A 13,754-nucleotide genomic window follows, 5' to 3' on the forward strand; every position below is an offset into this window, starting at 1 on the left:
CACAGTGCTAACAAACAGAGTATTGACTGCTAGCCTGGAAAGAAACCCGAGTTCTTTAAGAACTTCTGGAATGCTTTCTTCTAGAACTTAAGTTTAGAAGATCTCAGGTTTTGCAACTAAATTTGTATTTTCTTCTTAGTTAGTTATCAGCCTAACCTCTAACTGTAGGTTTATATGTAGATAAATATCTATATTTACATAAGGTACTTCCTACCCTATTAGCATAGCTACAGCCACTGTGCTGTGTACACAAGGCAGTATTTTGCCATATGCTATCAGAATTTTGGAAACAGTTTGTGAAAGATGAATGTGCTTTAAGCACAAATGGGAAGCCGAGTAAACTACTTAATATTCTGTAGTGGTCCCATGATGAGCAGCTGGCATTCCCAAGTAATGGTTTAATTCCACTTTATTTCATGTGTTTTATTGCAGCACCTGCGGTGTGAACAGATTGGGGCTCCATGCAAATGCAAAGTAAATCACAGTCCCTGTCCTAGAGAAAAGACAACATAAAAGAACTGGCATACGTGGTGACAAGACCAATAAAAGATGACTCTGGTGGAAGACCAAGGGCATGAAGTAATGAAACTAGTTGTGTTGGCAACTAGTTGGCAACTTCCTGAATAGCCATTGATCTGTGAAAGCAGAGGCCAAGTAGAGAAGTCTTTCCTGGAAATAGTCAGAGTTAAGGCCTTATCTTTCATACTATCACCCATATGGGGAGTAGCAAAAAAAAAAAAAAAAAAAAAAAAAAAAAAAAAAAAAAAGCAGACCTTTCTATACCCTCCAGAGAACGATGATCTTTGGAAATACAGCATTTGTCCAGCAGACCTACAGACAGGGATTGTTTCATAACCTCCAGAATATGATTCAGTTTGCTTTTCTGATGCAGGAGAACAGCACAGAGAGGTGTTCACTGCCTTAATGTCTTCTACCATATATCACTTCCCATCAGTGATATATATCCCATAATGAATAAGAAAAATTAAACAAGTGGAAAATACACTTCTCATAAAGCGTAATTTCTTCCTTTTGTTGGCAGAAAAAAAAAAACAATACATGGAGCCAAGACATCTGACTCAGATCAGTGACCCTTTCAGCAATATACTGATACATAGAAAGCTAGTTTTATGACATTAATCTAGATTGCTGTAGACAGGTGCCTATGTCAGATGACTGCCATCCTTTCCTTCTTGTTTGGTTGGTTTCAAGCATGGATTAATCTAACAAGAAAGATTCTTGCAAAGCAAAATAAGGCACACTCGAAACATATTCAAGTGTCTGCTTCCGTACATAATAAAACTCCCTAGATCAGAGGGAAGGGCAGATGGAATTAGATGAGCACTGAAAAAAGTAGGCATGCACAGGGGAAGCAAAACTTCTACTCTCCTTCAGTAAGTCTGTCCACTGTCTATCCCAGAGACCACAGACTCATGAAGGCTGGAAAAGACCTCTAAGATCAAAGTCCAGCTGCAGCTCATCCCCATCAAATCCACTAACCTCAGTGCCTCATCTCCACATTTCTTAAATGCCTCAGCGGATGGTGATGCCACCACCTCTTGTGGCTTCCAAAAAGACCACAAAACAAAAAAGAATAGAATGATTCCAGCACCAGATTTTAAGGTGGAGAACAGTAATATGTAATAAGGAGAACATAGTAAGTACTCTTATTTCAGTTTCATTTCTTCCTCTCCTGCAACAGAAAGGGGATCCCTTTCTCTGCATTACTAGTTTTGACAGAAGAAATGAAATACACAGTGAGAGCACAGGATAATAGGTCCAAGTCAGATGAAAGATGTAATGAATAGGCATGAAAATCTTATCCCACAAACACTGCACCATTTGTCACCCTGTGCTAGTTTAGAGATACCATTTTCTACATGTCTACTTCCAGAATTTAGTTCTTTTTATATTAATAGTCTTTTATGGAACAAGCTTCCACGTGTACAATATCACAAGCATTGCTCTAATGCCAAATAGAGGTGAAAAAGACATTTAGTTTCCGGGAAAAATGGTACATTTGAGAGCCTGTCTGTGTGATCTTTGCCCTAGAGCATAACAAGGTCCCTGATTTCAGCATCTCCAGCAAGGGTTTGCAGCCCATTTCATCTACTCCTGCCCATCTGGCCTATTTCTTCTTCTCACCCACCACATAAGACACAATCCTAGCTTTCTTTTTTTTTTTTTTTGACCAAGATGACTCACTTCCCCTTTTTTTTTTGAGGCCAGAAATGCAGCATTTCTTTGTTTCAGAACCCCAGAAGCAGAAGACTGTTTTCTGATTCTATTCCAAGATTGTGTGAGAAGGTTAATGGAAAAAAATGGGAAAGAGAGAGAAGGCATTTTTTAAAAAAATCTATTAAAAAAAAATAGAAGTTTTAAGTAGCATCATCATTCTGCCCAGAATGCCCTTGGACATACTGATGCTGGGTGTACCAGCAGGCTCCGAGCGCCTTGCTGATAGCCATCACTACCTTCCCCTCTTCTAGAGGTTCAGCAGCCTCTGTTCACATGCAAGTAACACTGCCAAAGACATTTTTACCTGTGGAATTAATGGAAATCAGCCCTGTTCTCTGCTACACAATAGATTTTCCTCTAACTTAGCTTGCATTCAGCATCACAACTTTGTGTTGTTAAAGTCCCAAGTCTCATGTATGGAATCCCCTTCTGAGGAAACAGTTTCATCTCACCACTAACAAGACTTCATGTCTCCCATCTCTGGGTTTCCCTGTCAGTCTTTCCTCCAAAACCTCTTTTATTCCTTTTAAAATAGGCAGCATTATAAACTTCTAATTTCTCATTTGAGCTTTCCAAATTTTATATTTTAAATGTCAGCAGTGAGACTGTGTGCATTTCCAAATCTTGTTCATATAGCCTTCAATATTCTGAGATGCTTTTGCAAGGCCACCCTCAACAAGAAGCATGTGAGTGAAACTGTAATTTATATTTACTAACTCTTATTAAAAGATCACATCTCCTGAAACTGAGGTGGTATTCCATAAAAAATAAAAGAATAAAAAATGTTTTACAATTTAGATTCCTCCAGCCCACAGTTGTTCTCCTCAACACACTTAGGTTCTGAGAAACATTCAATTTCAACCAACTGTTTTGGTCACAATTTGGAGATGTTTGCTGTGAATAAATTCTATAGGGCAGCAGCTCTGAAGATATATGAGATAAGCTTAAGTTATCAGTCAGAGCCATTTCTCTATCCTCAATTTTTTTTTTAGCTATATCTAAATATACTAACAGCCTTTCCCATTTTTAGTTCCCCAAAACTCTACTCTTGCCCATTCTCTTCAGAATCATAGAATCAGGTAGATCAGAGAAAACCACTAAAATCACAGTTTACACATTATGCGATATACAGATTTGCATCTCTTTCAGGATTTTTCCCCATAAATTTATCAGATCACTTGGAAAACTCCTAGGATGAGCTGTCTTCATTCAAAATGGGGAAAAAATACCAGCCATAAGCAATCTCCCATCATACTTGCTTGCAGCTGAACAGATGTAAATTTGTAAAATGCTCTACAAACCCTGGAGAGCTAAGATGTAAAGCATGCCTTTCTGACTGACTTAATTATATATTATTAAGTTTGTCACACACTCAGCTCCTGTCCCTTTCCAAAAACACATGGCAGCTGTTAATTAAGAAAATGCAACAGCATCAACTATGTCCAGCACAGCCAAAATAGCAGTTAATGTGATGAGGGAGATCTGGAATTTTGTTCCTAACACATGCACAACGTCCTTTTTGCTTCTTCTCAGTGAAAAGGATACTACAGTTACTTGTGCTCATATGTAACGGCCACCTAATTCCCTCATTTAGCAAGGGCTAACTGTGTAGAGACTTTGAGTTTAAAACCCAAAGGCTTCTTCCTTTTTATTTCAGTCTTGCTTAAGAAATCAGTAAGATCTTATGTACAGAAGTTGACAGCCCTCAGCAATGTTTTACTTCACAAAATACTGTGGCAGTATACACAAAATACTGTGATACAGTATTAAAAAGTATAAGTTTCAGATTTGAAAGAGTTAATCATGTTAACCCCTTTTTTTAAAAAAAATTACAATAACTTGAGTAATGAAATAAAGTACATCAGCATTTCGGTCATACCAAGATATGCAAAATACAAATTTCCTCAGTACAGAAATTAGATCAATACAATAAGGTGCTACAACAAAGACATGATGATGGAAGGACTAGCATGATAGAAAGGTGCTAAAAAGAAAAGGAAGCTAATTACTCACCCATATCAGAAGGCGCTGGTTTTGCAGGGAAAAACTTCACTAAGGAGGGATCTCCAGGAAGAGATCCTTCCTAGAAGGCAGTCAGCCCTTAAATGGGGGTCTAAGAGAGGTGCAGCCAGACTCCACCCCTTTCTATCACACAGCTGAATTGCCTTCACCTGTGCTCCCAGGGCTAACCAGGTGCTCAATCAGTGGTTCAGGCTGTGACTCAACACTTACCATATGCTCAGTCAGGTGACACTGGGTTTATAAACAAAGGTCTTTTATCTGGGAACTAACTGAAGATATCAATATTATCAAACCACAGCAAAATAGCCCGTACTGCTGGAAATAGAAAGCAAACTGTAATCAAGCCCTGGTACTTTAAGATGCTGAGCACGGGTTCAGTGTCTGCCCACGTGAGATGAATATGGCATCATCAGAATTTTAAACATCAGGGAATTAATGTAAGGAATCCACAGAGAAACCTCTGCAATGCTGAACTGCTGACATTTAATCACAAAACAAATACTTGGCTAATCGTGTGCAAAATGTCAATGGGAGCTTTGTGATATGTGATGCACTGAGTATGGCTGAGAGATGATGGGATGGAGATGTACTACATCTTGTACAACATGTGAGAGATGTACTACAGTTCCCTAAAGGGCTGTTTCAGCAGATCGCTGGGCACCTTGAAGAGCTGGCCAGCACCTGAGTGTAGGGCAGTTGTCATGTTTATTTTGGTGGAGTTTAGCAACCCACTAGCAAGACTGCTGCAGAATGCATATTTTTTAGCTGAACACAAAGCTCTGTAGGTTGGTAAGTCAAGCAAGCAGAGGGAAAAAGGAAACTTTCAGTCACCAACCTCCAATTTACCCAAGGGAACAACTAACTCATGCTCTAGTTTGCAGCTGCACACAACTCTGTTCTCATTTCCCAGGCACTGCTACAGAAAAAGGAGGGGAATCTCTGATGAGAAACTTTCAATGCATCTCAGGTCTGTTTTCCTCAGAACGTATATTTCTTCTACAATTTTGTTCAGAGTTGTAAAAAAAAAATAAAATATCACATGACATCTTCATCAAAACAGCCTTCTATGAAACCAAACTGAGAAAGCTGAACAAAGCTTCATCAGCAACTGGTTCTCATTTAGTGTCCTCCTTGCAAGTATCCACAGGGGTATGACCTATTGCAAGGTACCAGCTTTAGCAGAGGGTTTTGATTCAATGATCTCTTGAAATCTCTTTCCACCCTTGCAATTCTGTGAGTGCTCTGAGGAGCAATAGTGGTGGTAAAGATTTCTGGTTATGTTTCCTATGATTGTTTGAATGACTAAAGTCAATTGTTCTGAATTCCTTCTCCAAAGGATTGGTGAGGCATTGGCATAGGATGCCCACGTAGGCATTAGAGTCACTGTCCCTGGAGGCATTCAAGAACCATGGAGATGTGGCACTGTGGGACATGTTTAGTGGGCATGGTGGGGATGGTCTGACAGTTGGACTAGAATATCTTAGAGGTCTTTCCAACTTCAGCAATTCTGCAAATTTATGGCTTGTGCTTCATTCTTCCATTTTATGTTGCTCACTGTCCTTAATCGTCTTCTCTCATCTAACAAGTGAGCATATTTTCATGGTCAATGTGTTCTTTACTCTCCATATTAATTTTTGCATAGGCCAGAACTTGTCTTGTGTATTAATTTCTCTAAAGGTTATCTGTTCATATAACTGTTCTATTGGAAAGTCCAGATTGCTGATCAGGTGGAAGCTTTAACCTAATAGTTAGCTTGTCAACCTTCTACTTACAAAAGACAAAGAAACAGAGCTACTTTGATTCTGAATAAGTTAATCAAACAAAGATTTCATCTTGAAGATGAAATATAATGGCCCATTTCTGCTATAACTAAAGAAGTTATGTGCTGGAGGATAGGATTTTAAGAAACTGTTTAGAAAATTACCGGTCCCTATATTTAGGTTGCTCCACTGTGCAAGCAGTTTTTGATCCTGCATATATACACAAGGCAACTCCCTTTCTAGGCAGACACAACTAACATGAAAGTCGCTCTATGAATAATGTTGCAGGTATCTGTGGATATGCTAAATGGACGTACAGGGTATTTACAATTCTAGAACAGAAACAAGGATGCTGTGCAGATGAAATGCAGTTTTAAAACACAGAGTAGCACTCCTTGACATAAAGTAGTTCTTTCATGAGAGGAATACCTTGAGCAGCAGTGCCCTCTCCAGCCCACTTCCACAATACTAACACATGACACATCTGTTCGTTAAGCAAACAAAATCAACTCCTTCAGCCTTTCCATGTGGGATTTTCAAACCAGAACTTTCATAGTTTACATGGACTGGATAAACAACGCGGTTGATCTTTCCTCCAGGGGAGGTTTCCAAAACTAGAGACAGTACTGCAGGTGAATTACTATACTAGAAGAACTGAGAAGAAACATGATTCTGCCCTACAAGGCATAGTTGTATTTAGACAGCTCTGCATGGGTTTTTACTTTCTAATGTCTAAGAGCACAAAAGTGTTGACTCATTTAAGCAGAGAATAAATGCTTTAGAAAGCATGCGTTGTCCTAAAAATTTTTTTACTTTACTTAGGCTGCTTTGTCGTGCACACGCTGTGGTGACTGGCTTAGAAAATATTGCCCAACATGGATTTTTCCTTCTACAGAAACACCAGAAAACCTTACCAGTCTGAATCAAACCAAAAAATGATGCCATGGGGTAACTTTCATACATGCATTAGGAATTCAGAGTGACTGTTTTTGCTATTCTTAGATGCATTCCTTAACATGGTTCTGTTTCTTGTTATGCTTGATTTACAAGGAGGTCACAGCATCTCAAAAATAATATTACCACTAAGTAAGGAGAAGTAGGAACTTGGAAGACAGAGATTTAGATTGTGCTTTGCTGCTGTAGGGTTCACATTTTGAAGCAGAGCAGACTTGGTAGTATTAAATATAATATTTTTCCTTGCAAGTAAATAGAAAATGAGGGAGAAAAATATCCTTGCAATACTGAGTGATTACAGAAAACAACAACGAACCACTGTTTATTTCATCGTAAACTTCATACCAGTCTTATTTTAGGCTTTTTTGTCCTCTGAAGAAGGCCTTTCCAACATGATGTATCGACATCTTGCAATACCACACAAACAATGATACAGATTAAGCATAGAATGTTTGCCACAATCCAAAAACACAGTTGAAAAAGTCTGGTAAGAAGCAGACAATTTCCCCTCCTCTATAGGTGAAGTATGTACTGCATTGATTGGAAACACATTTGATGTTACTCTGCTTGGGGTCCCTAGAATCTAAATTGACCTAAATTTTCTATGTTTTTATATTAGTGCTAACAAATGGTTTCTGACAATGTAATTTATAGAGTGAGTGCCTTTCTTACTGGGATTGGGAACACGTTTTAGTGGGCATGGTGGCAATGGGCTGATGGACTTGGTAATCTTAGAGAACTTTTCCAACCTCAGTGATTTTATGACTAGAATACACCAGCATCTGGCACAATAACCTGCAGAAAGATGCAGATGTACGTATCTATAGATGCACATATTTTAGACCTGAGCAGGCATGAAATTTCTGCTTTTCTTAGTTTTGCTTTGTCTTTCAGCTACTGTTCAGCAAATGGGGGATAAATGAACAGTGCCTTCAGCTTCACCCCATTTGAGAAGTAGCACAATTGAAGGGTAGTAAGCTTCTCAAAGAAGTGTTTTACAAACATCCATGTCCTGTATCTTGCAGAATGAGGCCTTGAGAACATAGATCAGTGCTCTGATATGGATGTGACAGCTTAATGTCAAGTTTTGTAGTAGTGTTGTAGGAACTTTCCTACCCATGTTTCTACTCTACGGAATCAGAAAATTATGTCTGAACATTATGAAAAACTGGGATTAAGTTTTTCCAACTTCAGCCTCCTTCTAGGTTTAAACTTTTTTTCAGTTAACCACACCCAAAAATGTCACAAGATCAGATTGGATATTAAAAAAAAATCCTCTGGAAGAGCAAAGTCACCATCCCTGGAGAGCGTTCAAGAACTGTGGAGATGAGATATACTGACATGCATGGTCAATGGGCATGGTGGGGGTGAGTGGGGATTGGATTGGATGATCTTAGAGGTCTTTTGCAACTTTTATGATTCTGTGATAAATGAATAATAGAGGCTGAGAACATAACAGCATAAGTGAAAGCTACCAGAAGAAAGGTCAATTCCAAAGTAAATCACACAGCTCTAAAAACTTGACTTATACATAAGAAAATACTTTTGGCTATACTGAGTAGTGCAGTGGCAACAGCTGAACTCCAAATCTGGCTGTGAGCAGTTTAATACGAGATTCAAAGAGATTATATATTTATATAAGACCTTAAACTGTAACCTAGGCACATGTCATATGAATCATTCTACTGCTTCTACTTCAAGAATATCCAGTATTGCAATAAAACAAACATTGCTAATCACAGTAAACCAGTTCTCAAATACAACTACATCCTTGCTACCTTCAGGCCAGTACCAAATTACTCTGCTCACATAGATCTGTCAGTAAACCTACTCACACAAAGACTCTGAGGATGACAATTCTCCACCCATGGAACAGGACATCTTCCAGCAAGTATCCCGCTTTAGGAAGAAGCGAGTTGTTTTCTTTTTTCAAGACAATAATCTTAGAAAAGAAGCCTAGTAATGAATCCTTGAATGAAGTCCAGAAAACAGTCACTTCAGCAATCCTGATGTTTGCTACTGTTTTCATTCGATAAGAAGAACCTTATGCTCAAGTGTAAGAAGTTGAGAAGTGAGCAGCAGTGACTCATGGTTTCATTGCAAGGGGCTATTCCAGACAGGTTGGTTCTCACTTGCACCTCTTCGGCAACAGTACTGTAGATGTTTTCAATTAGGTGAAAAAACAAAGCCCCCAGAGAGCATGCTTTTAGCCTGATAAAAGTCTCCCTTGAGTATCAACTTTTTGTTTTCCTGCATCAGGAAAATAGTTGAGACAGCTGCTATACACAGGTGGTACTCCATATGCTGTGCTTTTATGAGTGGCTTGAGGCTCCAAGCCTCTGAACAATTAATTTTACCACTACAGCTTTGACCTATCAACACTTTTTATCGCTGCAAGAACTCCTTATCAAATCCTCATGTGCAGGTGCAACGTAAACACCTTGGGGAGAATATACGATCTGTAGCAGGTACAGTTTGCTTGGGAGCAAACTATAGAAGAAAAAGGGGCTATAGAAATAGAAGCAGCAGACAAGAAAAAAACAACCTGGTCTAAAGGAATATAATAAATAACCCCTACTGCCTTCCCTGTGTTCAAGAACCTGATTTAGCAGGAGGCATGGACTAGAAGATCTCCAGAGGTCCATTCCAACCCTTGGGATTCTGCAAAAATGGAAAGAGGCAGGTGATATGAGCTTGCATATCAACAAGACAGTTTAGCAAACACCATCACATTTTGGATACAGAGGAAAAAAGTACATTTACAAAATAATCAAAACATCAATGATTTTCATTTCCATGTTACAGCCATGAGCCTCATATATCCTCAATTGCTGATGCATTTGTCCTCAATTTGTTGATGCAAGGAAGCTGTTTCAAGTCTTACATTTCTTTCAATGAGAATTGGCCAAAGTCTCTAGACCCAGATGTAGGTTTGAACTCCAGAGGTCGTACGAAGAATATAAAAAACCACCAGCCTGTCCTGGACTATGAAGGCATCATTTAAACACAACTGGAAAAAAACAAGCAACACAGCAAGAGACATTCATGTTTTCATTGTCACAAGCAACTGTCGTAAGCAGTGCTGACAAAAAAGCAGCACATTTTAAACGTTCATAAACTCGTTATGAAGTCTTTGCATCCATGTCCATCTCATGACTGCAGCATCCAATTCTGCCGAGCTTTCTGCCTGCCGCCCAACAGATGGATTTCCTATTTCATCACCAGAGGGCACCCTTTGCCACACTACTGATGAAGTTACACTGTACTTCTTAAAGCTAGATAACGCTCAATTAAAAGAAGCTGGGAAGCATTCCAGAAGAAGTTCATCATTGTTGAAGAACTGCTGACTATGAAAATATCTGTACTGGCCTTGACAAGGGAACGAGATAAGGGCACCTTTGCACGGTGGATTCCTCTTCCTCGAGGCTCACTGATAACTGAGTAATCCGGAAGAATGCAGCTGAATTGCTGAGACTAATAATATTTGTCTAACAACTTGCATGCAAACTACTGGCAGTCATCATGGCACTAGTTACCTGGGTTACTTATTGATCAGAATTATTAAGTAATGGGAAAAGGAGGAAAAGTAATCATAGTGCACCAAACTTCTGAATTTATGCACAAAGGATTGGGGGGGAGACGTTTTAGCAGCGAGTGAGTAAAATTCTTGTTTTGAATGAGACAAAACAGCCAGCCTGACACACAGGGAACCTCAGTGATTTCATGCAGACTGGATTCAGTCAAAGCTGTGATTAGCAAAGCGTGACTATGTTTCAGGTACAATCCTCTCTCCATTATTTTTACTCAGATATTGGAACAGTGTGAGGAAATATTGCCTTCCTTGCTCCAAAGTTTGTCCTCGCTTTTCAAGACTAAGTTTACACCTTCATCTTGGGAAGGAAATGACCTAGTATTGATCTGTGTGTCCTTCAGCAGTGCCAATGGCATCCACAGGTTACTGAGGATGTCATAGGTTTCATTTGCAATGAAGAGCATCTGAGCTCCCTTCTCTCCCCACGCTATTCATCTCCGAACAGACAGCTGTGGTTCCCAAGGACATAGTGATGGAGCAGGGAGAAGAATTTCTATCTTTATTTGACAAAGTCAGACCTGAAGTCTTGAGATTTAAGCCCCCTGGTGATTTCTGAATTCCCTCTGTCAAGCTGCTCATAGGTTTGAGCATAAACAACTCTGACAGTTCAATGATTTGACTTGAGATAATAGAAAATGTGGGAAAAGAGAGAAAATTTAAGCCAGTCCCTTCAGCTTCATAAACTCATCCTCTCTTCCCATTTTTCACAAGGTGGCACAACAATGGCCCCTTGTGTCTCTGACTTCTCTAGCTCATTTATTTTTCTTCCTGGCATGGATGGGAGCATTAGTGATCGAGCTCATACTTCATGAACTAGGGCTAAACCACGAGTTACAGATGCACACAGCTGAATATGTCTGCAATGGAGCATGGTTTAATCTCTCACTGCTGAAGTGACCACATGCTTGTGCTCCTATCAATTGTTTCAATGACTGTAGTGCTTTTTAAGTTTGGGAGATCTTTTGAGGTGAAAGGTGAAGGGAAATGGATTTGCACCGCATTGCAATCAACATATTTTGTGTGTGGTAGAGTTTTAAGAAGAGAGGGGAGGCACTACTAAAGATGCAGCGTGAGCAAAAGAGAATTCCTCCCAGAGGTGAAAAGCAAAGGGGAGATTTTGCACAGAGCAGACATGATGCAGTGAAATTAACGATAAAAATTTCACGTTGTGGAAAGCTTAAAAAAAAGTGATTTAAAATTAGATCCAGCTCTCTGCTCACTATCACATTTCAAATTCCCTTGGAAATCCGGATAACCTGGGGCTCAATAAAAGGCTCGTTTATGAGAATGGGATTCTCTGATCTGTGTTGCAATAAAGGAACCTCAAAGTGAAATATGATGCTGAAAAGAGGAAAACGTCTTTTCATAAAGACCTCATGAAAATTCCACATGGCAAGAAAAAAAGTGATATTTTGTGCTTCATACATCAAAGTTCTAGTTCTCTGCATCCTTTGAAACACACTTGTCTCCTTCTCACAAGATCAAAAAACTTTATGGGAAAAGATTGTGCCTCTTGAAAGTAAGCAGATAAAAAGTGCAAGCTTTGCTCAAAAGGAGAATGTTGGAGTTTTCAAATGGAAAATTTGAGCGAAAACTGAAGAGACAAATACTAATCCTTAAGGCTCTGAGCATCTCTGTATGCACAGATGTGGGTTGTGACTTTTGGTACACTAGGACTTAGGGCTGGATGGGACAGAGCTCCTGAAATAAGGTGAATACACAGAAGTCAATGATAAGCTGTGGCTGACATCACATAGACAACATCTCACTGATGCACAGCAGCTGAGAAGTGGCAAATGTAACTTTAAAGCTTATCTGAGGTAGTTTTCAGAGCCACAGCCATTACCTTTACTGAGCTGCAGGCCAGCAGTATCAAAAGTCAAAATGAATAAAATTAGCAGGCTACAAGTAAGAGGCATAGCTACTTAATAATCTAGTTAGCTCCTAGGGAAGTAAATCACAAAATCACAGCATGGCTTGGGATGGAAGGGACCTTGAGGCGTACCAGGCCCCAAACCCCTGCCATGCGCCAGGTTGCCCCCCCACCAGCTCAGGTTGCCCTTGGGCACCTCCAGGGATGGGATATGTATAGCTTCTCTGGGTAGCCTGTGTCATGGTCTCACCACTATCTGAGTAAAAAATTGTTTCTAATCTAAACCCTCCCCCATTCAGCTTAAAACCATTAACCCTTGTCCTATCACTACATGAACTTGTAAAAAAAGTCAATTTCCAGGCAGATTGCTTGACATACTGCCCTACTAAAGAGAAACCAGGAAAAAGAGCATGGATCCACCCCAAAGACCCAAGAAAAGCCCCCAGCAGTGTATGATTACATCTCTTTAGCGCCAAAAGCTCATGTTAGTGTTGTTTGTGAGCAGATTCCCATAGCCAAAAGAAAGAGCAACAGGAATGTGCCAGCACTTACCTTGAGCTATGTCCTCCATGGAACATGGCCAACACAGGACAGCCAACACTATTCCTCACCCACCACTCTCGCTCAGCCAGACCAGGAGGAAGCCAGGGATGGATCTAGCTAGGACCTCCTAAGAACAGCATCTTTGGAGGCTTCCATTTCCTCCCTTGCTTTGCAGCACTGTGCTATGTGCAGTAATGCTAAAGCAATTACTTTTCTTCTTAGTTTTAATAGAAAAAGCCTGGGCTTTGTCCACCAAGAAAGCAACTAAGCTGGCCTTACTCTTGTGATAAACTGCAAGGTGTCAACACAGTTTATGCACTACTTTTTTAAGCTAGAAGAGACCACAAATACCTGGTAAAGACAATGTACAGAAACGCACAAACATCTCTGGGCCTTGGATCAGATCCATCAGACCCAATGACCTTTGCGGCTTATTGCTGTTGTACTAGCTAACCTTTAACTAAGTCCACAGTACTTACTCCCCAGCCACTGTGTACTTTGCACTATAAACACAATCTCTGTTTGGACAGCTTCCATATGAGCACCTGAGATGTATGCACATCTGAACATAGAAATGAAAACTTCAAAATTCTTGGAAAGACCTGAATACAAGAGAACAAACGAGTTATCATGTAAAAAGTGATTTTATTTTATATTTTATGAGGAGTTTCATAGTGAAAGTTTCCTGTTACTGAAAGGAAACAAATACAAACTAGGCAAGCTTATACATCAGTAGTGAAACGTGTCTTTCACAGTGCTGCTGTGATCTGTC

The 13,754-nt window shown here is 39.7% G+C and overlaps 1 protein-coding gene across 2 annotated transcripts in view; it reads right to left on the reverse strand.

Annotated features, from left to right (window-relative positions):
• The window catches only part of RASGEF1B (RasGEF domain family member 1B), a 125,901-nt gene extending 112,808 nt beyond the window's left edge, over positions 1–13,093 (reverse strand). Inside the window, exon 1 of one of the 2 annotated variants that reach the window (XM_052682236.1) lies at positions 12,992–13,093. The gene's annotated coding sequence lies outside the window, so the exon portion shown is untranslated. Of the gene's footprint in view, positions 1–4,251; positions 4,349–12,991 lie in introns of those variants that run through there. The other variant, XM_052682235.1, reaches the window with a different exon arrangement.
• Between the last annotated feature and the right edge of the window lie 661 nt (positions 13,094–13,754).

This window comes from Tympanuchus pallidicinctus, unplaced genomic scaffold, assembly GCF_026119805.1.
Source record: "Tympanuchus pallidicinctus isolate F22 unplaced genomic scaffold, pur_lepc_1.0 scaffold2, whole genome shotgun sequence".
In the NCBI taxonomy this organism is placed as follows: domain Eukaryota; kingdom Metazoa; phylum Chordata; class Aves; order Galliformes; family Phasianidae; genus Tympanuchus; species Tympanuchus pallidicinctus.